Genomic DNA, 27961 nt, shown 5'->3' with positions numbered 1-27961 from the left:
TTAAGAAACCGCTAAATTCAAACCATTGCTCGAAACGAACGCGTGGCAACGTCTTGATAGCTTGGCAGCTTACGTACGGAGACTCACGTTGACCGCTTACATTTGTATACGAGTAGTATTTTTTTAGCGACGATGTTGCCAGATTGCTGAAACTTCAAATTCAATTTTCTAATTAACCGTTCATTTAATCACAAAACATAATATAGGTTTTCTATTAATTTACGTATACCCTATCGTCTCTGCAAGGTTATTTCACTTCCACCCTGTATAATTGAAGGGTTCAGAGTCATAGTGGGCCAAGCGCCATTTATTAAAACCGGAGAAAGCAAGGGTTAAAGTTAAGTGAATTCCATAGTTTAATGAAGATTGACATGTCATTTACCTTTAATGTGTATACTTCATATTACTTGCTATATGTTTCCATTGAATTATGGTAATAACTTCATTTTAACCATTGTTTTCTACGGTTTTAGTAAATGGCGCTTGGCCCGCTATGGTTCTGAACCCTTCAATTGCAATATTATTCTAATATAAAATCTCTCCTTACTTGCTAACGAATTGTACCCTCAATTTAAAATATTTTTCATTAAAATGTAGGCCTAAATGATTTTCGGTAAGGGAGCAAAATGTTTAATTCGTTATCTACTGACTTTTTATAAAAAGGAAATTTGTTGAATTGAAACATTTTAACTTTAAATTATATGGAGAAAAACAAAGGACATAAAATAATTTCGCAATGCTGAATATTTCATTGTTTTGACGTTCGTTATAAGGACATTTAACTGTATTTGGTAACTATTACTAAATGGGTAACTTCTGACATCCTTTCCACATTCTGTCACTTAACCATACGCGTATTGTGCTCGTGTAGGCCAATAATGTAAAGTTGAAAGCTTAGTGAAATACATAAATAGACTTTAGTTGGAGTGTATTAAGAGGAGAAGAGTTACACTCGGAGCGATAGGCTACATTGGAATGCCGGTAATCGTTTGCACTTGGTGCAATGTGTGACCCCCACTGTTGGCAGCATAAGTACGAGCTGCAGTGAATGCCATCATTTTGAAGCGCCGCGAGGAAGTCAGTTATTGATTATTCGTCTTTCCTATCCCTGCTTCCCCCTCCCTTCCCCCTAGGTTTGCAATACCAACTACCCCTTTCTCCCCATTTTCGACCTTTGGTTCCCTACTGTATGGATAAAAATAAAAAAAATGGCCTCTACTAATATGCTAGGGTCTGAGAAACAACGCAGGCTGCCTAACCTCCGCCTACACCATTTCTCCTAATCCTGTAAGAGAAATGGGACTGTGTAACGTAGGTCAGGATGAACGGCCTTTATGGCACGGTAGCCTACAGTCGTTGAAAGAAATTTACGATCCGAGGAAGGAGTAGATACGGGGATCGGAAGAAAAAGTTCTGCGCTGTGATTGGTGACACGGAATCCGGAAGCGTTGGCATTTGGACGCCATTTAATTTCTTAAAGTTCGAAGCAACCCGTGAGCTCTATATGTTACCTCTGCGCTAGTTTGTTATTGACGGACATTATTGCAGGAATTTGTTTCTCACTTTATCAAACGTTGCATCTATCTGTCTGAGGAGAGTCAAGACAACCAGTTAGTTATAGCTTAATGCTTAATATAATATTATTGATATCGATTGGTTTAAACATGCACTAAAACCAGACATAAGTGCTAGTTTGAACCAATAAATTACTGAGAATTGCGATAGATTAAGTAGTTTAGAAAATTGTATATTTATTATGACTTATAACTACTTTTTGTATATAGATCATTTTTAAATTATTAAGTTTGTACTTTTGTGAACTAATATCAATAAATCAATCTATCACAAAAATAAATATTATTGATACTGTGCGACAATTATGATGCACTATCACCTTTACCTTTTAGCTTTCCTTTCGAATATGCTATTAGGGAAGTTAAGAAAAAAAGAGAGGATTTGGAATCGAACGGTCTACATCAGCTGCTTGTTTATGCGGATGACGTGCAAATGTTAGGAGAAAATCCACAAACTAGTAGGTAAAACTCGAGAATTTTACCTGTAGAAAGTAAGGAGATAGGTTTGGAAGTAAATCCCGAAAAAATAAAGTAAGTTATATTGTTCTCCTTGTCGTTCCTTGTTCTCCTTTTCATCCCTTACTTCTCCTTGTATTCCCTTACTTCTCCTTATATTCCCTTACTTCATGTATTCCCTTAATTCTCCATGTATTCCCTTAATTCTCCTTGTATTCGCTTAATTCTCCTTGTATGCCCTTACTTCTCCTTGTATTCCCTTACTTCTCCTTATATTCCCTTACTTCATGTATTCCCTTAATTCTCCATGTATTCCCTTAATTCTCCTTGTATTCGCTTAATTCTCCTTGTATGCCCTTACTTCTCCTTGTATTCCCTTACTTCTCCTTATATTCCCTTACTTCATGTATTCCCTTAATTCTCCTTGTATTCGCTTAATTCTCCTTGTATGCCCTTACTTCTCCTTGTATTCCCTTACTTCTCCTTGTGTTCCCTTACTTCTTCTTGTATTCTCTTACTTCTCCTTGCATTCCCTTACTTCTCCTTGTATTCCCTTCTCCTTGTATTCTCTTACTTCTCCTTGTGTTTCCTTACTTCTCCTTGTATTCTCTTACTTCTCCTTGCGTTTCCTTACTTCTCCTTGTATTCTCTTACTTCTCCTTGCATTCCCTTACTTCTCCTTGTATTCCCTTCTCCTTGTATTCTCTTACTTCTCCTTGTGTTTCCTTACTTCTCCTTGCATTCCCTTACTTCTCCTTGTATTCCCTTACTTCTCCTTGCATTCCCTTACTTCTCCTTGTATTCCCTTCTCCTTGTATTCTCTTACTTCTCCTTGTGTTTCCTTACTTCTCCTTGTATTCTCTTACTTCTCCTTGCATTCCCTTACTTCTCCTTGTATTCCCTTACTTCTCCTTGCATTCCCTTACTTCTCCTTATATTTCCTTACTTCTCCTTGCATTCCCTTACTTCTCCTTGCATTCCCTTACTTCTCCTTGCATTCCCTTACTTCTCCATGTGTTCCCTTACTTCTCCTTGCATTCCCTTACTTCTCCTTGTACACTCTTACTTCTTGCATTTCATTTCTTTTCAATGTAGGCTATTGCTTTTGATCTCCTTGTATTGCTTTTGTTCTCTTTATATTGCTTTTGTTCTCCTTATATTGCTTTTGATCTCCTTGTATTGATTTTGATCTCATTATATTCCCTTACTTCTCCTTGCATTCCCTTACTTCTCCATGTATTCCCTTACTTCTCCTTGTATACTCTTACTTCTTGCATTTCATTTCTTTTCCATATAGACTATTGCTTTTGATCTCATTGTATTGTTTTTGTTCTCCTTATATTGCTTTTGATCTCCTTGTATTGATTTTGATCTCATTGTATTCAGTTTATTCTCCTTCTATTCCTTTTGTTTTCCTTGTATTCCCTTACTTCTCCTTGCATTCCTTACTTCTATTTGTATTCCCTTTGTTTTGCTTGTATTGCTTTTGTTCTCCATGTATTCCTTCTTTTTTCTGCACTTCTTCTCTGTAATACTTCCACTCTCCCCAAATTTACGTAATAATTTACGGATTACATTACCAGTTGAGACTTCACATTAGGAAATATCGAGTTATACAAAATATAATATTCTTCGAAGTTACATTACGGATTAGTACGTAAGAATCGAATATTCATATACGATGTTCAACAGAGAAACTAAATTAAGCCATATTACACACTTTTTAAAAAAAATACGCTCTGAATAGTCTACATAAACCCTTGTTCAAACTGAAAACACGCCGCACGTGTCCCGGGCTAAGGACCAACCGGTACTGAAAAACACCGCGCGCAGACCATGTCAAAGTGGAACACACAGTAGTTCTACCATATAAATACATAAAAAAATTAATTACATAACTTTTCAAACTGTAAACTTTATAAAATAAAGTGAAATATCTTAATTTTGTAATATGTATATTGGATGCATATTAAATAATTTGAATTACGTATATATGTCTATTGAATAATAGTTAAAACAATATCATACGTAGCCACGTCTATGACGTTGGTCTTCAATCCTGGTGGTCCGAATTCGATCACCGGTCAAGTCGCAATGATGGAATTTGCATTGGACAAGGCAGCGTTATAGAGGGGTTTTCTCGAGGTACTCTCTAATACTGCACTAACACACTTCACGTCCCCCACATTTCCTATATCATCTGCAATAGTGAAAATAAGCTGGAATGAAGTTTTTGGAGTTGTACGGGTTTCAGATGCTGATATAGGAAGAGCTTGGGACTCCGGACTACTGGTATGGGTATGGGACCTAGCATTATCAGGGACTGAGACAGGATGTCCCATCTGTCAGCATCGGACTCACGAGTGTCACTCAGGCCACTTGTCGGACTTGGACAATCATCGCATATTATAGGGAGCACAATGACCTAGGGTGATCAGATTCACATCGATAAAAAGAGGACACAAAACTTCAAAAAGGAGGACATTGTTCGAAAAATGAGGACAAAATGTGTACTTAGATTTAGGTTTAGGCCTATAATAGGCCTATACTTTAAATTACGTCAATATCTATTTTATTAAAAAATAATTACAGTACGGATTTAGGCCTATATCATACAAGTATGTTAATATCTATTTTATGACAAAATAATTGTGATAAAACTTAATAATGATTTTAGAGTTAGCTACATTCGTATGGAAGTCCGATCGTTGGCAAAGAGTATATTCCGTCGTTGCTGCTTCCACCTACGGGCAAAATACTTGAAAAAGGCGTCAAATCAGATAATTTCAAAATATCAGGCATAGGCCTACAAGTTACGAAAAGGAGGACATTTCTTGATTTTTTTTAAATCCGCCCGGACCCCGGACAAAAGCATAAAGAGGAGGACATGTCCGGACTAAAGAGGACGTCTGCTCACCCTACAATGTGCCGAAGTGTGCCTAAGTGTACGAACCAGTCCTGGGCTCAACACTCGTAAAGCGAAGCCAAAGTATTGTGCGTAACATGATAAAGAATCTGATTTGTTGCAGAACCCATAAAACGTATGAGTATTATGCACTATACAGCACCACCTTCGTGACGTTGGTGTTTTATTCGTGTTAATGGTATATTATAGCTAACCTTTATTCTTTTCTGCTTCCAAATTCGTTGCACGATATAATAAGAGTTGATATTAATCTGCACCATCGCTTTAAAATTTAACAATTGCTATCCTCGGTCAGAAAATCTCGCTATTGGAGCCGAGTATTAATATCCAGTCATAATCCCTTTCATTTAATTCACAAACAGTGCGATGTAAACTGTGTCCAGACTTTAATTGAATATAAATGGTGCTGTGTTTGCTTTCAACGATAACATCTCTGTGTTTGTATGTTACATTAACGAATTTCGGGAACTGCATTCAGGAGATGGATGTACAGTGAGTGACCAGAGTCCATAAATGACGAGGTCAGGTGTAATATGCACATGCGGGGCTTTCAATATATCCTACTGACAGAACTGAACACTTTTACTGGTCGTTGCACTTCACTTGTGGTCGTTCGTTCTGGAAACTGTGGTCAGCACGTGGAATTTAGAAGAGATGAAATTGTGTTCTTTTCAGTTTTTCCAGGTCAGCGGATCTGGAGGGTTATGCCCGTAATAGAGTGAGCTTATTTTCAATCTAGCTGTTAGTAGATTTGTATTTGAATGTAGATTTTTCTTTTTCCTACCAGTTTAACATTTTACTTTGACTGTTTGTTTATTTGAATATACAGTTTCTTGAACTCTATTTTACCCGAAAGTATATTGGGGTTATAGTTATAGACTGATAGTTTATATTACTAAAAGGAGGATTCATTTGACGTGGGTAACCCAGTCTTGCTACTTGAAATTAACTCATATCTGCTATATTAATTTGAATTAATTACAAGTTCTTAAATATATTACATATAAAATTAAAAAACTGTTTATAACAGCATGTTTTTTTGAACACTTTGAATAATGGTTTGTCATATATGACATTACAAAAATGTAAATGTCCGACCAAATTAAATCTTCTGTTTTCGAATACTGAACAATGAATCAAAAGGTGGTCCACAGTTTGCTCTTCCTCACAGATACATAAGTAGCCATTTTCCTTGTGTAATTTAAATCACTCTAAATAAGACCCAAATTTCCCATGACCCGATAAAAATTGCGTTAGTATAAAATAATCCGGTATAATTTTGTTGCTGTTTAAGCGGGTGTCGACCCTAGGGAAAAAGATTTCTCTCGTAACTGAACCCTTTGTACTGCATAGCCACTGATTGTTCCACCTATTCATTATGTGCTCATTTATTTTTGTTTTCACATATTAATATGGACACAGACTTTGACTATTACACTATTTTACTTTTACTAAGTCATACTACTTTTGACCAAAAACGATACGAAAAGACGTCTTTCAACCAATCATGGTGTTTATCGCTACAATTTTATCATTTCCCTAGCATTTTATAGTTTTTATCACTTCTCTAGAATTTGTTTTTTTGTTTGCCAACATTGAAAACTGCAAATTCTTTACGGTACTATAAAACATCTTTGCGATCGTCATTTGTTTCCCGCATAGATAATTAATTGAAAATGGCGGCTCCGTTGAAACGTTTTGCTGAAGCTAGCATTAGTGAAACAGAATTTTAGTAAGTCAATTAATATTTTATTGTATTTGAGTACTTTATTTCTTCTAATCTTTATACAGGGTGTTTAAAAAATACGGGGCATAATTTCAGGTATGTATTTCCCACATGTAGACAATCAAAATAGTTCATTACAACATGTGTCCGGAAATGCTTTATTTCCGAGTTATGGCCTTCACAACATTGAAATTCACCGGAACGTTTTTCTTTCCGCAAGTCGTTGCCGTCAAAGGAGACATTAAGAGGGCACTCTGACAGTTCATTCCGAGGCGAAGGTTACATTCAGTGTTGTGTAGGCGTTAGACTGTGCGACATGTATTCAAATCAAGAGCTGGCAGAGATACACTTCATGTACGGTAAGGCGGACGGCAATGCTGCGCTGGCTCGTCGTTTATACCAGGAGAGGTACCCACAGCGACAATGTCCAGATCGGAAGATATTTGTACGTCTCCATTACCGTCTGTGCGAGTATGCAAAATTTAACTCTCCTGGTTTGGGAAGGGGACGACCAAGATCTACAACTCCAGAAGTACAGGAAGAGATTCTGGAGGCTGTGAACATGACTCCTTCTATCAGCACACGAACGGTAGCGTTGCAAGTCAATGTTCCTCATACGACTGTCTGGAGACTGTTGAAAGAGTATCAATTGTATCCTTATCATTTGCAACGTGTACAGGCCCTGTCACCAGCAGATTACCCTGCACGAGTTAGGTTCTGTCAGTGGTTCTTGCAGCAGTGTGGTGTAAATCCGAACTTTCCTGCCTTAGTATTATTTACAGATGAAGCACAGTTCACACGAGATGGCATAACAAATTTCCACAATCAGCATGTATAGGCGTATGAAAACCCACGTGCAACTCTTCCATCTCATCACCAGGTGCGGTTCTCCTTCAACATGTGGGCCGGTATCATTGGTGATCGATTAGTTGGACCCCATGTACTTATAAACAGACTTACGGGGCAGGCGTACACAAACTTCCTGGAAAACACCATATCTCATGTTTTAGAAGACACTCCACTGATCAATCGTCAACGCATTCACTTCTTGCATGATGGCGCTCCTGCACACTTCAGGTGTACTGCTCGCCGGTACTTGGATCGAAGGTTTCCTGATCGATGGATAGGTAGAGGTGGCCCAATTGCTTGGCCTCCACGCTCACCTGATCTGAACCCTCTCGATTTCTACTTGTGGGGCCATATAAAATCATTGGTTTATTCGTCTCCTGTGCTTGATTTGGAATCCCTTCGGAATCGAATTGTGGCATGTTCTGAGGACATACGCAATACTCTTGGAGTTTGGGATCGTGTTCGCAGGTCAATGAGACATCGATGTAAGGTCTGTATTCAAGCAGGAGGTGGATATTTTGAACATCCTCTGTAATGACAACGACCTGCGGAAAGAAAAACGTTCCGGTGAATTTCAATGTTGCGAAGGCTATAACTCGGAAATGAAGCATTTCCGGACACATGTTGTAATGAACTATTTTGATTGTCTATATGTGGGAAATACATACCTGAAATTATGCCCCGTATTTTTAAACACCCTGTATACTTTCTTCTAATCGTGAAATAGTCTACTAAATTCCAATCGAGTTTTGATTTTCTGTAGATAATTCAAAAGTCTAGTGAGATTACTGTTGAAAAAGCATTGCTTGATGAGTCTACAGTTGCTTGCGCAAATCTGAATACGTAAAGACTGTGTCAGTTTGCAGGAAATTCTTTTTCTTTATTCTTATTTAGTTTGCAATCTATTATATTATATTATAGTTGCAGTTGCCAAATAACAGACTTTTTTCTAGTAGTTTATACCGCAGAAGATTTGAAAACATTTGAGTAATGCATAACTGAATATGTATTGAACTTCCCGTTGATTCTATTGACATCTTAGGCAGAGAGCGCACTAATATGATAGTGATACAACAAAAACACTGATCCAACACGAACTATGATAGCAACATGACAGCAAAGTGATCTGGTACTCACTGAACTGATTCATTCATACAACATGTCGTCGGAGGATGAGGACGTTCTCAATCTAGTTAATTTAGCTAATATCAAATTACAGTGATAGAAAACATAGGAGACGATTCTGAGCGAATCCTTTTTGGCATGCTAATTTAGAACAACACGGTGCTTTTAATCTGTTCAAAGAATTAAATATATACCCAGAAAGATTTAAAATATTCTACAAAATGAGTAGAAAAACATTTAATACGTTTGTACAGAAAGTTGGATCTGCAATTTATAAAAAGAACACTAACTTCAGGATTTCAGTCAATGCTGAAGAACGCCTTCTGATAACTCTCAAATAAATAGGCCTATATGTTTATACATCACATAAATAATAATTGTTCGTTTCTCGTCCACATCAAAGTAAACATGTGTTTACAATATGTTTATAAGGTAGCGGGCCAATTACTAGACAGGTCCTATTTACGGACACTCCTAACATTTTGTCATTTTGTGCTTATACAGAATCCTTTATACATTCCTTTAGCTAGTCAATGGAAAGCAGTAATATTCTAGAGCTGATTGCGACACATGGGAGTGAGACTGTGTGTGAAATCCGAGCTCCAGATAGCGGAAAGTGTGCAAAGGTTATTAGGATAAGTTATTTTTATATTTCGCCCTGTTATAATATTGAGTGGTAAATTATTCTGTGTAAATAAGATAGAATGATTTTGCAATAGGTTTATTATATTTTCGTCCACACCTGTGGAGTAACGGTCAGCGCGTCTGGCTGCGAAACCAGGTGGCCCGGGTTCGATTCCCGGTCGGGGCAAGTTACCTGGTTGAGGTTTTTTCCGGGGTTTTCCCTCAACCCAATGCGAGCAAATGCTGGGTAACTTTAGGTGCTGGACCCCGGACTCATTTCACCGGCATTATCACCTTCATCTCATTCAGACGCTAAATAACCAAGATGTTGATACAGCGTCGTAAAATAACCCAATAAAATAAAAAAATAAAAATATTATATTTTCAATTCGAAAAATAGATGTAGTATCAAAAAGACATGGCAATTCTTTAATAAGTTCAATAAAGGCTATATTGAAATTAGGATCGTCTCTCATCTTAACCCTTGTATTACCAACTCACAACTGATACAACATAAAGTGGTAGTGGAGCATGCAGCACTGTGAGCGACATAACACAACATAGATAGTGTCGAGTTGTTGTCTGATCAGATGAGTGGGCTTCCGTTCATATCATGTTATGGGTTATATAAGAACACACACGTTAGCAACAAGCAAAGCATCAAATCCGTGTCGTGTTGCTGTCGCTTGTCGTTCCAGTGGGCGCTCTGCCTTAGTAACGTCTCTTGCTGTATTGCATAGTATTCCTTTCCACGCACATCAGTAAGCAAGAAGGAAATCCCAATAATAATATCTGCAGAGTAATCCGTTGAGAATGAGCATTAGGATAAGGATTGAAGTCATGAGGTCAGTAAAGATTCAAGTCCATTTACACAAGTTTCGAGAAAAATTTAAATAAAACTTCTTTCGTTCTTACCTAATTATTATTTTTTCATGTAATTTTTCCTGGTTGCATTAGAGACAAAGGGCCCGGCAGTGTAGTGTGCTTGATCCTCTGCTTGATTTATGAAATAGGACAGATGGAATATTGATGTTCTGAATTTGTTGAGGCTGCTTGCTTCGCTAACTCATTCGCTCTTTCGTTTCCTACGATACCTGTGTGACCACGCACACACAATAAAAAAAATTGCGACCTTCATAATACAGAGTTATGGCTTGCCGGAAGCGCTTCCAGAAGAACTTTCGTACAAAGATCACTCACTGTCCTACCAGTAGAACAGTCTTAAAATTATTTTTCATACGCTGCTCTGCCAGCAGGACGAATTTATACCAGCAGGACAATAGTTTCACGTTCTGCTGGTAGTACACTCTTGTTGTGCCAGTAGGACGCGCTATTGTTAATATAATTTCAATGTGTTATATTTTTAGTATGATATGACAATTAAATAAATCTAACTAAAATCTTGGAACTTATTCAAGTTTATTGAAATCTACAAAAATGTATAAAATTTTAACTAATGAGGAAATGTAGCACATTTTGAATTAAATTAAACATTATTTGAAATTATGACATCTTTCTATTAGTCTCTCTTGAGAGGGTACTAGCTGGGATAGCTTTTCACCTAACTTACAGAAAACAGCATTAATATAAGACTCCAATACATACTACGCCCTCTGCTCAGAAACACGAAAAGTTAGCACATATAATTTTAGTATAGTCATATGTCATATGCAGTTTTAAAGAGGGGAAAAATAGGTATAAAATAAATCAAATTTTTCACCCAAAATCCTATTCCGTTCTCCCTTAAAATAAAAGAAAAAGAAAAAAAAAATGTCCAGGAATCAAGATGTGAATCCACTAGTATCTCGTAACTAATTTGCGTACATCGTCTCTAATGGATTACATTCATTGCAGGATATCTTCAGAAAATTAACGGTCATGAACATGTGCTGGCATATAGTGGCTGTCAGTCAATCATATAGACTCTTGTGTGTAATAAAGTTCCAATTCCACACTTCCCTGTATAGACTGAGAGTATGACATCCACTTACATGAACGGCGGTTGTCACCCTACTGACGTCGACAGATTAGTACTGTGTTTAAAGTGGAACTTTGACATATGTTAGTGGCGGCTATTCAATGGGTGCCACTTGGACAGATTTTAAACGCTGTTGTACCTCGTATATTCCACTTACTGCAGCAACAAAACAATCCTTATCATTAATTTCATACATATCATTATCGTCAGCATCATCATCCTGTTCATCTTCATTATGTACTGGACAAAATATACCGTTGACCTATTTTAACAGTTATTTAAACACAATAATCTAAGGAAATAATTTGCTTTTTAGGGATTTTTCTTTCTTAATTTTTTCCTCGTTTGTTGGTCTTATGAACTCCGCATATTTGATAATTCGATATCACTCGCCTAAACTTTATATATGTTTAAATTGCCTATGTACACGATGTAAGGATAAGCATACGTCCAAATATTTGAAGCATGCTGCCGAATAAGAGTCTATGTTACATTTTGTCTGATATTGAATTTATAGTGGAATAGAAGTCTCTGATTCTACTTTTATCATTTATCATATTAGGTTTAAAAATATCTCACCAGGTGTTAGCACAACATCGTATTCTGCTAGTTGAGAGACGGAAACATTAATTGGAATAAAGGTCTATGTTACATTCATACAGTGTAAAGCACTTGGACATTAGCCCTGTATCTATCTTCAGAGGTGTACTGTGTAGTGTTAATAATAATAATAATAATAATAATAGTAATAATAATAATAGTAATAATAATAATTATTATTATTTATTTATTTATTTATTTATTTAAAATGACAGAGCTAAGACCAATAGCCTTCTCTTCCGCCCAGCCAGACTCTATGGAGCCGTTAGATGCCAATGTCGATTTCCTTGGGAGTAATAATAGTAATAAGATTCAAGTTAAATACAATTTTGGTAATATCATTCCCCACCTATGGCAGTCAAGCATGGACTGCTCAACATCAAGATGAATGGCGTTGAACAGATGTAAAAATGAGACTTTTGAGGTTATGCTGGCTACAATCTTTTGGATTATAAGAAGAATTATGAAATATAAGATGAATTAAAAATAACTCGTATTGTTCTGTATTTAAAGAGTGCAGTCAGCATTGCCTTCAACATGTAAGAAGAATGGAATGCTCCAGAATAATTAAACAGATTCTTTACTACATATGACGAGGAAAAAGATAGTTGGAATACCTCACGAAAGATTAATTAACGACTGCAGACCGCAACAGGCAATTAGGCCTATACTTTAAAGGAAGTTAGTGATGATGATGATGATGATGATGATGATGAGAAACGCATGCATATACATACATACATACATACATACATACATACATACATACATACATACATACATACATACATACATACCAGTGGCGGTTCCTCGGGGGAGGGAAGGGAGGAATGTCCTCCTCACATTTTCTTCTTTTGAAAATATATGCCAAATAAAGTATGTCTCTTGAAATTCGAGGAAGATTCGATAATTTTTAAGTTCACAGCTATAAGAAAACCTCGGTTGATCGAGTTATAAACGACGCGCGCTCATGTGCTGCTAGAAAACTGTGAGAAAGATGCGAGATTGTTTGTGTGGAGGAAAGCCAATCCATTCCTCCTTTACTGCAGTTAACACACATAGATAACAGCGCGCTAGCGGCCAGAGAAAGAAGCTATATAAACTTTTTTTTTAAATTATGAATCAAAAATATTATTCATTGCACTTTATATAGGCTACTAATCATGGTTTGAAACTTTCAAGGATATTTGAAAGTTAAAGTCGGGTTTATATAAAATAAAGTGGAAGTAGATTTACGTTAGTATCGCAGATCTTTTGGCCCCTGAAATTCACTTCCATTCATTGTGTACTAGACAGGGCAACAGCCAAGTTGTCAGTTTTATATTTGAAATTGAAAGTAGGTACTCCAAACTGCATTAATTTTAACAGAAAAAATTAATCAGCCACCGGCAGCTTTTAACAATAATGTTAGTATAACTTTACAAGAACTGACATTCTTCAAAAGCATGTGATATTGAACTTCTAAAATGTACATGTGGCAACACAGACCACGTGGGTGGGTGCAGAGTTCTCGCTTTCCTCAGATTATTTCCCATTCCCATTTCCGTAAAACGGTTCGATTACCTGTTAGTAGCTATAGTCTCGTCCAACACGTGTGATGCTGTAGTGTGCTCGAAAAATGCTGCGAGGTTGTGGATTTCCTTGTAATTGTTAATTTGTGCAATTATTCAACAATGAATGGAAGTAAAAATATAATATATTTTGGAAAATTTAGGAAACTTAGTTTACAAGAACAGATTATTGCTATACAGATGGGAAGGCCAACCCCAACACTACCTGGTCTTACATGTATGCATGTAGGCTAATTTGTAGCATGTTTAATTCAAGAAGGTGTCATTTCGTGCTTGTAACTTCTTTCCTCCTCTTAAGAAATACGCAGGAGCCGCCACTGATACATACATACATACATACATACATACATACATACATACATACATACATACATACATACATACATACATACATACATACATACATACATACATACATACATACATACATACATACATACATACATACATACATACATACAGCGACTGATGGTCAATTCGTAAGGCAATTTCCTGTTTTGGAATTGGGTAACTAATAAAATCGGGATAAAAAACATTTCTGTTATGATGTACAGGGTGTTAAAAAGTATCCAATATTTTAGGAGGTGATAGTATGCATCAAAACAAGAAAAAAATGTCTAATAAACATGAGTTCTACAACACATAGTTTCTGAGATCTGAACACTTTTTCATAGGAGTTGCTCAATGTGACGTCCATTTATGGCAATGCATTTTTCTGCCCTACAGTACAGTAGGCTACCAGATAATCATACCGTAGTTGATACCACTGGAATGGAATACTGATACGTCGCAAGGAATACTGAAAAGAAAATTTTTTGTGCGGATATGAGCAGGGTTCAGCAGAGAAGGTGTTGTGAATTTTCGTAATCAGCATGTGTGGGCAGATGAAAATTCCCATGCAATTGCAAAAACAAGGCATCAGCACGATTCTCAATCAATGTATGGGCAGGCGTTCTTGGCAATAAATTAGAGCCATACGTGCTACCACAGAGACTAACTGGAGCTCGTTATCAGGACTTTTTATTATTGTATTGCCTACCTTGCTGGAGTATGTGCCATATCATCAGAGAGTACAGATATGGTTCATGCATGATGGCACATCAGCACATTTTTCTGCAATGAGCGTGAACACCTGACGCTGACATTTCTGGACTGCTGGATTGATTGGGGAGGCCCCATACCTTGGCCTGCTCGTTCCTCAAATCTAAATCCCCTAGACGTTTGGTTATCAAGAACAACCAGGTCAATTTCAAAGCGTGCGTGATTCTTTACGCCGAAGGGCAGAGGAATGCATTGTCATGAATGAACGTCACATTGAACACCTCCTATGAACAAGTGTTCAGATCGTAGAAAGTAGGCTATGTGTTATAGGACCCATGTTTGTTAGATATTTTTTTTTTTTGTTTTGATGCATATTAGCACCTCCTAAAATATTGGATACTTTTTAACACCCTGTATAAGTTGTTAATTTATTGTACTAAGCATTCATAAGAAACTGTAAGAAACCGAAGAACTTGAACGTGAAGCATTTGGTGGCATGAACGAGATTCTTGCATGTATCGTTTTGTTTTTCGCAGCGTTCACTGTTACTTTCGTGTCGGAAGGTATTTCCCTAAGCTACTTTTACGTGCAGTGATATTTCACACAATATATCTGGGTTATGTTAGATTAGAATTTCTACTCCAGACAAATGAGAAGATTAGTTCTGGGCAAGACTTCCCTCCCTTTCTTGTTCGTATGAGGGAAACGTTCTTCTCTGAGCGACATCAGAAGTGAAGGATGTCTGTCCCAACGCGGGATAGCGTGTTTCTCTTCATAGTGCTCTCGCCATATGAATTTACATTTTGCTTGCTTCTCAGATACCACAGAAGATCCTTTTGGAGAGTTGTCGTAGTAATATAAAAGCCAGTATGTTATAGAAAACCGAAGTTATGTGGTGATGTTACATTATTCATGACCGAAGTCTGGGTGAGCAAAAAAGATATGTTAACACCCAAGTGTAACTAATAATTTTGATTCCATTAAAAATGAAAGTTCGATTTCATGTGATTAGTAGCCATTGAGAGGAGGATGCAAATTTAAATTGTGGAAAAATAATTACATTAAATTTAAGCAAACATTCTCATTGGGCAGATAAAGTATTTTTTTCTTCCACCATGTTAATAATGTCAAAACAAGTACTTACTTACTGGCTTTTAAGGAACCCGGAGGTTCATTGTCTCCCTCACATAAGCCCGCCATTGGTCCCTGTCCTGAGCAAGATTAATCCATTCTCTATCATCATATCCCACCTCCTTCAAATCCATTTTAATATTATCTTCCCGTCTACGTCTCGGCCTCCCTAAAGGTCTTTTTCCCTCCGGCCTCCCAACTAATAATCTATATGCATTTCTGGATTCGCCCATACGTGCTACATGCCCTGCCCATCTCAAATGTCTGGATTTAATGTTCCTAATTAGTCAGGCGAAGAACACAATGCATGCAGTTCTGCGTTGTGTAACTTTCTCCATTCTCCTGTAACGTCATCCCTCTTAGCCCCAAATATTTTCTTAAGCACCTTATTCTCAAACACCCTTAACGTATGTTCCTCTCTCAAAGTGAGAGTCCAAGTTTCACAACCATAAAGAACAACCGGTAATATAACTGTTTTATAAATTCTAACTTTCAGATTTTTTGACAGCAGACTGGATGATAAAAGCTTCTCATCCGAATAATAACAGGCAATTCCCATATTTATTCTGTGTTTAATTTCCTCCCGAGTATCATTTATATTTGTTACAGTTGCTCCTTCTCCACCTCTTCAAAAGATAAATTTCCAATTTTTATATTTCCATTTCGTACAATATTCTCGTCACGAGACAATCATATACTTTGTCTTTTCGGGATTTACAATGTCAAAACAAGTGCTTAGACAAATTTTGGCCACTCGAGCGCAATTACGAGGACCCCCTAGGAATATAAGTTTCAGTGTTGCCGTTTACAGAAAGAAAACACATTTTCATGGGAAAATTTATTGGAAGAGATACAGCAATTGTTCAGCTATTTTTCAACATATTCCCCACCCGAAATGAGATATTTCTCATACCATGGGATCAACAGATATGTGCATACGTATGTCACACATTGATTCCGATTTCAGGCGGCAGACTTCTACGACACAGGGATGCACAAGTTGATCCCACGGTGTGACAAGTGTTTAATTTCCGTTGGAGAATATGTTGAAAAATGGTTAAAGAAATATCTGTATCTGTTCCAATAAATCTTTTCAATAAATTGTGTTTTATTTCTGTAAACGACGCCAGGGAAATTTACTTTCTGGGAGGCCCTCGTAATTGCGCTCGAATGGACAAAATTTGTATAAGTACTTGTTTTGGCATTATTAACATGGTGAAAGAAAAAAAAATTAACTGCAACTGCCCCCATGAGAATGTTTGCTTGTTAGTAGGAGCTGATCCCGTTCGGGGCAAGTTACCTGGTTGAGGTTTTTTCCGGGATTTTCCCTCAAACCAATATGATTAAATGCTGGGTAACTTTCGGTGCTGGATCCCGGACTCATTTCACCGGCATTATCACCTCCATAACATTCAGATGCTAAATAACCTGAGATGTTGATACAGCGTCGTAAAATAACCTACTAAAAAAAAAGTAGAAGCTGAGGTTCAAAACTGTCTTGCGAGCTGGTTTAGAACTAATAATTTATGCGTAACATTACAATATTATCCGTTATAGAGTTTCCGTGTTTGCGTTTCGTTAATATAGAGCAAGTAACAAAATTTAATTATTTAGGCATATAATGTCACTAGTTACGCAAGTTTTAAAAAGAAATTATTCGGCCAAACTAACAAAGCTAACGGAATTTCGACCGTTTAAGAGAGGCAATTTGGAAAAACAAACACTTACGTTGTGATGAAAATCAGTGGTAAGACTAGTATGTTCATAACAGCAGAAACTAGGCCAGAAACAAGAGAAAGCTGGACGTCTATTGGAAGATATAAAATAATGAAAGTTTTGGTGACAATAGCAAATACATCCTCAAGAGAACAAATTAGAAGCGACAAAATAAGGAAAGATTTTGGAAAAGATGAAATATCCAACTGGATAAAAATCAGAAGAAAAGAATGGGTTTGCCATATGAGTCGAATGACAAATGACAGAATAGTAAAAATAGCCAAGGAGAAATTTCTAATTCGAAAGAGAAGCTTAGGAGGACCAAAGAGAAGATGAAAAGACAAAAGAAAGGCAGATTATTGAAAAGGAAGAGGCATAAAGTCTACATTAGGAGTAGGAGAAGAAGAAGAACAAGCGTATATTTAATTGACTAGAATACGAGCAAGACGTGATATGAGATAAAATACATAATATTTTTGAATCAGCAGCGTGCTATTACGTGATTCAAAATTTAAGCATAAAAAACATATTCTGAGGAAGTAAAATAATATTATCCAGTAAATGATGGGATGTTCGGATTGGAATATGGTAGAAAAATATTATATTAAGCTATCCGGGAAAGTGGGTAGAGCGTTGGTACGTTTAACCAAAGGTCCCGGGTTCGATACCCGGCCCCGGAACAATTTTTCTCTCGAAATTATTCAAATCAACTTTACAGGGAGTTATACCTGAAAGCTTGATTTGCTGAATGTTATATTACTTACCATTAATCTACGGCTTTACAACGTGACCAAGCGTTCAGCCGTATAGGTGAAATATGATGTCATTCTTGACAATCGTAGAGCGTATGAACATCAAACCTATCAATCTACAAGAGATGAAATTTAATAGTTTTGATATTATTATTATTATTATTATTATTATTATTATTATTATTATTATTATTATTATTATTATTATTATTATTATTATTATTAGTGGCTTGTGCAGTAAATGCCGCAAACTAAGTTCATTAGACGTTGAAATAAACATTTTTCATATTTATTTTCAATGAAGAATACCAGACATTCTGAAAGTTATTTGCTTCCATTATATTGAAACATACTCTCTCTCGAGCCAATATTGAAGAGAACCACGCATATAAATATCTACACCACACCGCCATTAAATATATGAAAAAGACCCAACCCCACTTGATTAATAACTATAAAAATATTTGATTTTTAATAACAACATTATTATCTTACGTAAGTTTTGCAGTTTTATAGCCTATATATACTATACAGGCGCCACTCAGTAAATTATAGAAATGAAGATCTAATTTAAGATATTCTCTACATCTACTTACATAACCCCAAAACGTTTCACTTTCATATCATCAATATAGCATTAATATGTACGAGGCGCATCCAGAAAGTAAGTTTCCCTATTTTTTTAAAGAACACACACTTTCAGGAAAACATTTATTGGCAACAGGTACAGCAATGTTTCAGCTATTTTTCAACATAGCCACCATCAGAATTGAGACACTTGTATCGTGGGATCAAATTTGTATCCCTCTGTCGTAGAACTCTGCCGCCTGTGAATGGAACCAGATTGTGACAGACGTCTTCAGCTCTTCGTCGTTGCCAAAACGCTCACCGGAGGACAGGAATTTCTTGAGAGAGAGAGAGAGAGAGAGAGAGAGAGGGAGGGAGAGGGAGAGGGAGCTAGCTGGCAATGCTTTGTGCATTAAAGAATTTTATCACCGACCGAACCTCGAGGCGGCGGGAGAAGGAATAAGAGCTTCCATTTCGAACCACTGCTGCCACGCTACTGGCACCAGGCGGGACCTGTCCGGCTGGCATATGATTGATACGTCATAGATCTGTTACGCATGCGCAATTGACACGGCTAATTACGTTTACTTTGAAGGGGAAAAAATCGAAAACTTACTTTCTGGATGCCCCTCCTATAATTAATGAAAAATAGTCACATCATGGCATTAACTACAGTAATATTTTGTTCATAATGGTAATAATGTCATCAAACCACCTCAAGTTTTGTAGTTTTAATATTCAATACACAGCTGTACCCAGAAAATTACACACCACAGAATCGAACGTGTAAATTATTTTTAGTAAGTTAAGTTTTTAATAACAAATTTAATTTGAGCTCTAAATTTGTCAGTATTCTTGCAGATCATGGCCTTCGTCTAATATTGTTTACTGTAGTGTGTGTTTTGTTTTATTCTGAAATGCAATTACAGTAGCTAATTCTCAAAACTGACGACAGATGGAGTTTGGAAAATAGGAAAATTATGTTGAAAAATTGACATTTCACTGAAAACTACTATTTTTCTGAAAAACTTTGGGTTCCAAGCTTCAAAATGAGGGGTCATTTATTAAAATCCTTTCAGCCGTTTTCCCGTAATTTCCATTACCAGTTCAAATGATATATATAGATTATTATTATTATTATTATTATTATTATTATTATTATTATTATTATATAACAATGAGACGAAAATATAACATTAAACATGAAAGTTAGGTCACCTCTAAATCCCGGAGATTATCGTGTCAATGCAGGAGAGCAAGTTGTGAGGTAATTGCGGGTGACTCGCGCATTATTCTTTGAAGTTGGTAGGTATGTAATTTAACCACAAATTGAAGACAACAAAACTACAGTAGCGACCTCCTTCCTATAAGACTCGTCTTTTGGCCCCCCACTATATTTTCTATTTCAAAGGAAGATATATAACGATTTTTATCACTCAATAAATATAGATCATTATCGACCAGATTTAAACCCTTGAAGTGCGGAATGAGCAGCTGCAAAGTATGTTAATGAAAGCTTTGTGCAAAGACTTTCAGAACTGTTACAAAGGCGCATAATAACCAGTGATTCGATTGTTACCGTACCAATGTCTATTTCACAAAATATTACGTCCGGACTATAATCTCCGATAATACATACACGTATTTATTAAATTAAGGTTGATCTAATATTACTCCGTGTGACTGTGGCAAAGGCCAGGAATTCAGTTTACCTTTGATATTGGCGTTTGTACATGACGGTGCAAATATAGATTGAGTGTCGCGGGAGGTAAAATGTTACGCAGAGTACGTCTGTTTAACCCTACATTAACCTCACAAATCTACACGCTTCAGTGCGGTCTTGGTCAGACACAAAATAGATTTGTCACTAACAAATGAATAAACTGAGTGTCGTAATGTAAATTTTTACATACATTCACAAACCAGAGATATGTATTCTATATAAAAATTTCATTACAGCATCACTGTATTATAGTCATCCTAATGAATGTAAAAGGGGGCGAGTTAATTTAGTTCTAAGCACTTCAATGATCTCATTGTGTCTATCTCTTTAGCCTTAAAATGGCGGAGTTAATTAAACAACCCTGGAACTTTAATTAGTTTTAGGAGCTTACTCGAAATCACTAGTAGAGGAATTTTCCTTCTCCGATCTTTGAAATCAAATATTTTATAGCTGTCTTCTTGAAAAATTCCATTCAATTACTACATGTCAACCAGTCTCTTATTTTAGAACACACAACCTAAAAGTGGAATTCCTGCTACAGAGGCTCATCCTGTGCCTCTTTTGTAAGAATAGAGTGATCCGTCACAAAGTTCATCACAGTAGGCCTATGTAACACAATGTAGTTGCTTCATCATCTCGCACTCTCTGGGTAATCATTCTTGGTGGACTAATGTCCTTCAATCTTCAAAGATTTTTCCTGCGACGGTGGACTTTTCCTTTTGATAAGGGAACAAAGTGAGGAAGTAGTAGATTGAAAACACGAGAAATATCACTAAATCAGAATAAGGGGTTTCTCCCCAAAAATAAAAGTAAAATAAATACGTGACGCAACAGCCCATTAAGAGCCAGGGCCGACAAACTAACTGCTGGTCTCACGTCCACGTGCTTCCGCAGAGGTGAACGATCATTCAACCAAAATGGAGGTATGGTGTAGTTTTGAATCATGATTCCCGCAGTTGTTAAGGCTGGTTCACAATAAACCGGAAACGAGAATCGGAACGAAAACGAAAACGATAAAATTGTTAAAATGTGTACATTTAAATGTGAGCATTCACAATTAACGAAAAGCTTACCGGAGCCCGGGATCGGGAACGGAGAGTTGGCCAAGTTTCAACTTTGGCGTTCACGTTTCCGATCACAGCCCACTAGATTCACTCTATTGCCATCTAAAAGCTATTTTTTCGTCGTATATTTTGTAGCAAGAAGACCGTGACATAACCTATGTATTAATTTGTTCTGTGCTGTGCATCATGGAGCAAGTTTTATTTGATGAGATTCTAATATTGAGTGTTGAGGAAAATCCTCACGTTTACGATAAGCGGCGCGCCTCGTATAAAGATGAGAAAATGAAGGAGACTACGGGCTTTCAATAGCTGCATCTTTGAACACCGATCGTAAGTGAATCAGATTTTATTACTGTATTGGTTGTATTACACACTACATATTCATACTTCAATTCAAAGTTGGTTAACCTGTCTTTATGTTGGCTGCCTTGTACTCATGATAGAACGCCATTGGTCAATTATACACAAATAACATCAGAATGCGTAATATCGACTTTACATATCGTTATTGACATGCATATCGATATGCATAGTCGTCTACGTTCTCGGTTTATTGTGAATCAAAAATGTTCATATTCACGTCCTCTGCTTCTCGTTTTCATTCTGGTTCTCGTTCCCGGTTTATTGTGAACCAGCCTTTATACCTGGTTAACGTAACCGGATTTCGTTACATACCGTAGCTCCCCAAATGCATCATGATGCTGGGTGGGCACCGGTACATCTTTAATATACTACGCAGTCTAAGGGTCCCTTCAGACGAGGCCACTTTAGTGGCGCTGTTAACGCGCGTTAGTGGCGCTTCTAAAAGTCGCCTCGTCTGAAGGTATTCTAACAGTCTAAAATAATGTAATAGAATGCTATTTAATTTAATGTAATAATATAATATAATCGTCTTTGAACAGCCACTGTGATTTTAAAGATACGTTAACTAACAGAGCTTGCGTGAATCGTTAAATTGGTGTGTATATCCGAGTAAAATAAACGTCATTTCCTGTTGGGATGAGAGTCGCTATGCAAATATCTGTCGTCTTTTGTTGACATTCGCGGACTCGCCTCTGTGTTCTGTCTCCGGTTTACCCGCAACTCATCACACAATTTATTCCCTTTAAGGGCCTATAGAACTTGGCCAGCCTATGCTGTGTACAAACAGGATACGTATTTACTCTGGACAGATATATGGCGATTTTTTTTCATCCTACCGAACTGCTATGATACAGTAACAATGTTGTTCATGAATATAATTGAAGCGTTGGGCCGAATAACGGTCTATGTCACAATCTGCTAATTGTGCAGGAAATTCCGCTCATAAATTTACTATTGGACGGACAACATAGACCGTTATTCCATCAATATCTTTTGTACACTAAGCGAAATATACGAATGTATGTTATTGAAAGTCATATTACACATCATAGATGGAGGTAACATGTTTAACTCCAACGAAAAACTGTTGGGGAATACAGACGATAAACAGCTTTATATAATCAGAACATTATTAAATTATGAAGAAAATGATTATGGCATCTATTTTTAAATGTTATATATTAATATGAATTAACACTATGTAATGTATTAAAGTTACACTCAATGTCATATTATGAATAAACATAACATAGCCCATTGATTAAGTAATAATCAGGGAACGGATTTATATGGACTAAAAATATATGAAATATGTAAATATATATGTAGTTATTTTTACCAAAATATGGAATTAAATATGGATTTTTACCAAAATATGGAATTAAATATGGACTTAAAATTATAAAAAAATGACTATGTACGTTAAATATTGGTACATTTTAATCAAACTAAACAAAAAATATAATGGACGTACCTTATCTTCCAATGTAGTTTCAACAAAACACAATTTTTATTGTCTGTTACCATAACAATAGGTTACAAACATTTCTTTCAAGTGCTGAAAAGTGAATCTTCTTCTATTGTCTCTGAGGATAGATTTATACTGACTAAAAGAGCGTTCGACGTCACAAGAAGTAACTGGTACATAATTCAATTTCACAATGTCTGCTGGGGATAAGTCCAAGTTAATCTTCACTGTTGATTCACCACTCATCACAGCAACAACCTTTTGTAGTTCTTCATATCCAGGGTTTTTTGAAAGTACAGTGTCCACCTTAGCTCTTACTGCATCTGCAACTTTACCTCTACCACGATTCAGTTGTTCCACAGTACTATTTATAATTTCAAAACTTTCAGATAGTGAAAGGTGCCTATTTTGGAGACTTTTGAGCGTTTTTATGATGCATGAAAATGTATGCTGAATGTGAGCTAAGTCATTCTTCACACTTATGTCACAGGTAACTGTTTTCGCAGTATCAATTGAGACTGCATCTTCAGAGTCCAATGCAAGGAGAACATTGTTAATAGAGTCTATATGTTCGGCATAATATTCAACTGCTTCTAGCCATGTACCCCATCTAGTTAAAATTGGCTTTGGTGGCAATGGAATTTCAGGGTACATTTCTTTCAACACGTTAACTCTACTGGGAGCTTTGAGAAATACTTTTTTCACTGATGAAATCAACAAATCTACTTTAGGGAAATTGTCTCTGACCACTTCTGCCACACGATGAAATGCATGCGCCACACAAGTAAAATGAGTCAATTTAGGATATACAACAGATAATGCTTGTCCAGCTTTGACCATATAAGGGGCAGCATCGCTAATAAAGAATAACACATTATCGTACATAATACCCTTTGGCCACAGGATACCCATAGCTTCGTTGAACAGTTTAACTATAGTTTTGTTATTGCACTTTTCTAGAACATCACAATGTAAAAGAATTCGTTCAGAATATTGTTCACTTAACAAACCGATAACTACATTACCAACAAGTCTACCTTCTTTGTCGGGAGTCTCATCAATGGAAACCCAAATTGAACTATCTTTAATTTCATCTCTTATCTTCTGTATTGTCTCATCGTAGATGGATGGAGCATACGTCTTCCTAAGTGTTGACTCATCCGGGATTGTATGTTGAGTATATTTTTCAAGGAATTCCCTGAAGACCTTATTCCTTAGTTTGTAGAGAGGAATATCAGCAGAGATGAGAGAACGGCACAGGTCGATGTTAAACTCAGATCTTACATTCGATGTTGTTGGTTGTGTTAAAAACAATTGTCTCTGCTTGGAATTTAGTTGTTTGTTGGCCTGATGTTTACTAGTTGTAATGTGTTGTTGCACCAGGAACTTTTGTGTAGATGATACTGCACACTGACACAAATTACAAAATAATATTTTATTGTCAGTTGATAAACCATCTTCTTTAAATTCTGAAATGTAACTTGTTAGTTTTGATTTTAAATTGACTGAATGACGTACTTTTGGCATATTTACCGTCTTTATAGTATGATTTACAAAACTGAACCTATGTGTACTCTGACTGGCATTTAACTGTTGAGCTGCACAACTGAAGTCTGTTAAAAATTTTAAATTAAATTAATACAGTTTTGTAACTTACTTTCCCATTGTTGATAGGACTGCTAATTTTCAAATAACTCTGATGTTAAAGGGATTACTGAACATGTGTTTAAATCTCTATTGTTGAAATGTATTTTTAAAAGTTAATGGAATTTTTTGTTTTATTGTTAAACCTAATATAATATGGACTGTTTTATATGAAATATGGAAAATATATGGAAATTAACGAAAATATGTACTAAACTCTAAAATATGGAAAAATATGGAAAATAAAAGTAGGATTTTTCAACCCTACACATTGTGAAACATAAAGATAATGCAAAATATAAATTATATTAGCTTTATAAGTAAATATGTATTTACGTATAAATCCTTTCCCTGGTAATAATACTATTATTAAAACTGCAGTATTGAGATGTAGGGACACCATTAAATTAAGTAAGTTGTAACAATAACAAATGAATAAAGAAAATTGAATATTACAGTTGAGAAATTGTTGGGGAATAGAATTTGAACCCCTGTCCCGAATATTTAATACCCATCCCAACAGATGGTTTCTCTGTTTAGTATAAATTTTATTAATAATGAAGACAATAACAATCACAGTTTTTAAATGCTGACTGTAAGAGAGTAATAAATTTTAAAGATCACCTTTCTGTTATCAAGAGCAAGCTGTGAGCATATCTTCTTACAAGAATTTCCACATCTGTTCGTGAAACGAAATATCGTGATAAAATTCTAAGATAAACTATAGTGGCAAAACACAACATAGACCAACTAACAATAGGTAAATGTAAATTAAAGTACAAGTAATAAAATACTGCAAAAATAACAGACGAGATCTTACATTACTTGGGGGATCTTTCGCACTAACTTGCGACTTCGTCTTCCTTGTTGTATACTCAAGATCACTATCTCTCAGCGACTTTCGTGACACATCTTTCCACTTATTAATATTAATTTGTCTGGATTTTTTTTTTAGCCAGTCAATATCTACCGTAAAAATCGTCACTGTCTTGCAGTCGTCCATTTTACGTAATAGATCAACCGAAACCTGATACACAGAGTTCAAGTACCCAGTATTCGTAAAGAGAACAAACTCCTGTGCAATAACACCCGATACGACGTAAACAACTGGATACGCTAGAAGTAATTAGTGACATAGACCGTTGTTCCAATAAAGAAATTCATGGTTGTAACTCGTGTAGCAGCGCCTCATACAGATATTGAAAAACAATTTTTGTTACAGCTGTGTAAGACTATACAGAGCATTATTCCATTAAAAACTCGATTTTTTTTTAATTGTAACATAGACCGTTATTCTGCACAACGCTTCAATTGTTGATGACGGGTATTATAAGTTGGATTGTACAGTAGGTTGTAATTTTGTTTTACTGTTTAAATGTTTAAGAATTATAGTCCAAAGCCACTCTGTTAACAAAATTTTTTTTTGTGCGAATTCAATTCTTACTCATATGAAGAAGTTACTAGAATAATATTAAAAAATTTACTCAACAAATGACGTAAGTATACACCGAAGAATTTATGATACCGCATCTAATAGAATTCGACTCTAAACCTTTGATACGTCCCTCCTGCAAAATTTTGTCTGTGTGGCTTTGGACTACAGTCATTCTCATGCCTTCAAATATCACAAGCACAAAAGTTGTGATAAAAATTGGAATTGAATTGAGTAAAAATCAAATCGATAATAACGAAGGAGTTAAACAAGTTTGCAGTGTTTCTCGAGTTTGGTTTCATGTTTACATTAATGAAATAACAAAAAATAGGCATGAAGTAACAAATAAAGGAATAAAAGTAAAGCAAATTACTTGAAAATAGTATGACTACAGCATATTTATGCTGATGACAAGGTAGTAGTACAGACTGATTTATATAAAACGAGTGTTTTTTTTTTTAATTTTATTTCTGTGTGATAGAAACTAACGAAGCTGCAACTTCTTTCTGAATGTAAAGTATCTCTGGGAGAATTGCTTACCTTGCAGTAGATGTTCAAAATGACCTGCTCCTTCCATCCGTACTCGTCGCGTCATGATTCTCGCAATTCGCTGCAACATTTTCTCGTTAATTCCATTGATTTCGGTGATTATATTGTTCAATTGTTCGTGGTCGATTCTCATTAAATATTTTTGGATAATCCTCATGAAGAAATAATCCGGCAACAGGTCAGGTGATCCGGGTGGTCACAAATAAAACAAAAATTATTCTGTCCTCGAAGTAACTTGTACCCGTTGCAGCAATCTCTTCAGAAACCGTTACGTCGTTTGTCTCAAGAGGCGGGGTACTCCTATTCCACTTGTCAAAGATCGAAAAAGGTAGCAAAACTACGGATCGTGGGAAACGAGTTCATGACTGCACACGCTTCCTGTATTTAATTGTGCGACATCCTAAACATAACATGGTTTTCTTAACCTGATCACAAGTTACAAGTTGATGATAGAATAATTTCTAAAAAATTGTGACCACCCCGATCACCTGACCTAACGTTACCGGATTATTTATTGTGGGGTTTTCTTAAAAATAGATTTAATAAGAATCGACCACGAGCAAGTGACGATTTGAAGATCAGTATAATCACCGAAATCAGTGGAATTAACGAAGACATTTTGCAGCGTACGGCGAGAAACATGGAGTAACTGGTACGGGCAGTGTACAGGAAGGAGGAGGACATTTTCAACATTACTGTGAAGGTACGGAATTCTCGGCAGAGATACTTTACATTTATAAAGAATATTATTGCGATGTACCGAAGTACATATCGTCTTCTTAGAGTGTAAACCTGCTAACTACCAAACAGAAAATTTTACAAGGGAAGCAAAACACTAAGTTTAAATTAACTCTGAAACTTTAAAACCAAATCCAAAGTACAGGTGGCATTTGTACCTGTACTTTGGAGTTGCCTGTACTTTGGATTTGGTCCTACAATTTCAGAAATAATTTAAAATTGTTTTTTTGCTCCCCTTGTAAAATTTTCTATTTGGCGGTTGGCAGGTTTACACTCTGAGCCGACGATATGATATTTTCGTGCAGGAATTATGCGTTATCATATGATGAAGGATAGGTGGAACG

This window comes from Periplaneta americana, chromosome 11 (genome assembly GCF_040183065.1).
Source record: "Periplaneta americana isolate PAMFEO1 chromosome 11, P.americana_PAMFEO1_priV1, whole genome shotgun sequence".
In the NCBI taxonomy this organism is placed as follows: Eukaryota; Metazoa; Arthropoda; class Insecta; order Blattodea; family Blattidae; genus Periplaneta; species Periplaneta americana.
This window is presented reverse-complemented; position numbering follows the sequence as displayed.